The sequence below is a fragment of the Rutidosis leptorrhynchoides genome, chromosome 5 (assembly GCF_046630445.1).
Source record: "Rutidosis leptorrhynchoides isolate AG116_Rl617_1_P2 chromosome 5, CSIRO_AGI_Rlap_v1, whole genome shotgun sequence".
Classification (NCBI taxonomy): domain Eukaryota; kingdom Viridiplantae; phylum Streptophyta; class Magnoliopsida; order Asterales; family Asteraceae; genus Rutidosis; species Rutidosis leptorrhynchoides.
Window position 1 is genome coordinate 452619109 of NC_092337.1, and position 4005 is coordinate 452623113.

Sequence of the window (4005 nt, forward strand, 5' to 3'; positions counted from 1 at the left end):
TGCTCCCTTTTTACTTACTTTTACAATATATATTTTTGGGCTGAGAATACATGCTATATTTTATAAATGTTTTACGAAATAGAGACAAGTGATTAAAAATGTTATTCTGCGGATTGATGTGCTAGGTAATTTAATTATATGTTATAAGAGCATGTAAGCGCGAATTCTAAAGATAGATCTATCGGGCTTAACACCCCCATCCTGTAGGCTGCACTAGACATTAGAGCTAGTGGGCGGATGTTTAGTACTTCGAGGATTATTTATTGACACCGGTGTACGTTTCCATCTTTGCAAAGATGATATATATTATATTATTGTTAAGGTTGGTTACTGAAGCCTCAACATAAGCAGAATGGTTTTATACACTGCGGTGTATGTGTATTTATGGAAACTGAAATCTTGTGGTCTATTACTATTACTGAAATCATTATTTACGATAAACCTATGAACTCACCAACCTTTTGGTTGACACTTTCAAACATGTTTATTCTCAGGTACGAAAGAAATCTTCCGCTGGGCAGTTGTTCATTTTAAAGACATTACTTGGAGTCATTCATGGCATATTTCAAAAGACATTGCATTCAAGTCATTCGAGTTCAAAAAGACGTTTAATAAGTCAATGATAGATTAATCATTCATATTATGAGAATCTTATGTTAGATATATCGAAAAGTTATATTTTGAAATGAGTTATCTTTTAAACGAATGCAATGTTTGTAAAACGTATCATATATAGGTCAGCACCTCGAAATGAAACCAGATGTTATCGTATTCGTCCAGATGGATTAGGACGGGTCACGACAGTTAGATAATAATTATTTTAAAGTAATATATATAACATATAAGTTAAGATATAATAAATGAAGTATATGTTTTTAATAATTTAGTATAAAATTTATATAAACTACAAACACATATATAATATATAATTAATAAAGGAAATTATGTGATTTCCATTATATGTTTTAATAGATATACAATTGATATAGGTTCGTGAATCCAAGGCCAACCCTGCATTATTCAGTTTCGTCGTATGAATATTTTTACTACAAAATATTGGATCGTGTGTTTCATTTGCTCCCTTTTTAATTGCTTTTGCAATCTATATTTTTGGGCTGAGAATACATGCACTTTATTTTATACGCAATGGACACAAGTACTAAACATACATTCTATGCTGAGTTTGAACCGAAAATCCCTTAGCTTTGGTAACTAGTAACTGCCGGTTATAAGAACTGGTGGGCGCGAGTAGTTATATATGGATCCATAGGGCTTGACATCCCCGTCCGTTCCAGGTATAGAAACCCTAGCCTGAACTATAAAGTGGACGTATGCTATTTGAGTTTTGTACACGTTGGTTTGCGTGTATTTTACATGATGGTTACATGTATGTTAAAACATGGGTATTTATTATATATACGTTAAGTTTAGTTATCAGGGTGCTCAATTTCGTAGAATATTTTGATTAACGTTTTGGATGAAACAACTGAAATCTTGTGATCCATCTTTATATACAGATTATGTGAAATATTAAAACTTATGAACTCACCAACCTTTGGTTGACACTTTTAAGCATGTTTATTCTCAGGTATGAAAGAAATCTCCCGCTGTGCATTTGATCATTTTAAAGATGTTATATGAAGTCGTTCATGCATATTTCAAAAGACGTTGCATAAAAGTTATAGAGTTCAAAAAGACTACTATGAAAGATTAGTCATTCGTATTATGAAAAACGTATATCATTTGTATTGAAAGGTTATATATTAAAATGAGTTGTCTTTCAAAAAGAATGCAATGTTTGTAAAACGTATCATATAGAGGTCAGTACCTCGCAATGGCACCCAATATTAATGTATTCGTTCATATAATATCAAAACTAATTACCATAATTATCATTTTCATAATCATGATCATAGTTATAACCATAACATAATCATAATCATATCATAATCATATCATAATCATAATCATAATCATATCATAATCATAATTGTGATCATCATTATCACGACACCATAACCAAATCATCATCATTCTTAATTATCATCATCGACACCATGCATCATCTAACATCCTAATCTCATTTTATCTTAATCATAACCCAAAATCATAATCCTAATTATCTTTAATCCCTCAACATCGATCACCATCATATCATGATTACAATCTCTCGGCCCAATTCAAAAATCACAAACAGGCTCACGGTCTTGGGCTTGTACAAATGGACCGGGTCACAAGACCTACCAAGAATTAATATAACTACGGAGTAATATTTTATAAGGTAAGAATTTATTTAAATCCTATGGTGGTCCCTTTGTTTGACAGGATTGTAACAAATTATACATTGGATCCCTTTTAAATCGTTATCAAGAAAAATGTTTAGAATATGCACCCATAAAAGAAAACATCCCTAAATACTCATCATCTTTGTTATTTAATAGAAACCGAAACGGAAGAAAAAAAACTGCAGTAGAAAACGTATGTTATTGTAGTAGTAGCAGTGATCGAAATAATAGAAGTTAGCAGCAGCCTGTTCAAGCAATTATCGCAGCAGTATTAACAAGATAGAAACAAGATAAACATTTGTTTGATGTTCAATAGAGATGGTGAGGTGTTTGGTTTATGGTTGTTCATTTTGTAAACAGAAAGCAAGAGTAGCAGCAGTCAGTTAACTGCAATTTGAACAGTACGTTAGTAATTGCAGCAGTGAACTGTGGTGATGTCTTGTGTCATAAATGGTTAGTAATGATTCATGAATTGTAAATGAAAGTGGGTGTGTGGTGTTTTAATGGTTTAAGGTGGCGGTTTGAAAGGTGGTTGATTGAGGGTGGTTGTTTCATAGTGATGGTTGCTATGGAACTAGAACCAAAGACCCAGTTCGATCAGTTTGCAGGAATGGAAGATGAGGTTTAGTGTGGGCTGTGTTTGTCAAATAAGGAGAAGAAGAAGGGAGAGTGGTGATGGCGGGTTCATCATGGTAGTGGAGATCAAACATGATGATCAAGGTGGCTTGACAGTGGTCGAGAGGTTAAACTGAAACAGAGACAGATTAATGTGATTTCTAGTTTTGTGTTAGTGTATATGTGTAAGACTATATGCATATGTGTATGAACATATATATACTAAGTGAGTGTGGTTTAATCACTGAGATGAAATGATATCATATATTAATATAAGTCAAAGAACACAGTAATACTAATAATGCATATCTATTAGTGAAATGTGATCCAGCTGTTATATTGCAATTATATACTGACGATTTAGATATTTTTAATTTGCGGACTGGATTTCGTGCCCGTTGTTAATCAGTGACATTAAAAGTCTTCATAAAATCCCAAATTTTTATAATAAACACCTTTATTTATTTCAGTCATTAAATGTGAAACACGTGATTAAAAGGTTCGTATAATATTTATTTTAATATACTCACAAGCTCGCATTTTACCTGTTTAATATTAATCGAAACGTCAAAATAGTATTACAATTATTTAATATTTATTTTTAGTATACATTATTTATATATATATAGATATGTTTTTAAATAATTATTATAATATCTTATTTTTATTTTACATAATTAATTTTAATAATAACATATAATATTTCAAATTATATTTCCAATTATTATTTATATATATATATATATATATATACACACACACACACACACACATATCTATTTACAATTAATTGTTCGTGAATTGTCGGAAATAGTCACGGGTTAAATGAATGTAAGAAAACAGTTCAAAATTTTGAGACTCAGTTTAACAGACTTTGCTTATCATGTCGAAATCATCTAAAGATTAAGTTTAAATTTGCTCGGAAATTTCCGGGTCGTCACAGTACCTACCCGTTAAAGAAATTTCGTCCCAAAATTTGTGTGAGGTTGTCATGGTTAACAATAATCATGTTTTCATGATGAATATGAGTTGATAGAGTTTTATCATTATCGAATAATATAGATAAAACAATTCGATTAATCGAAGAGTACGAGTAAAACTATCA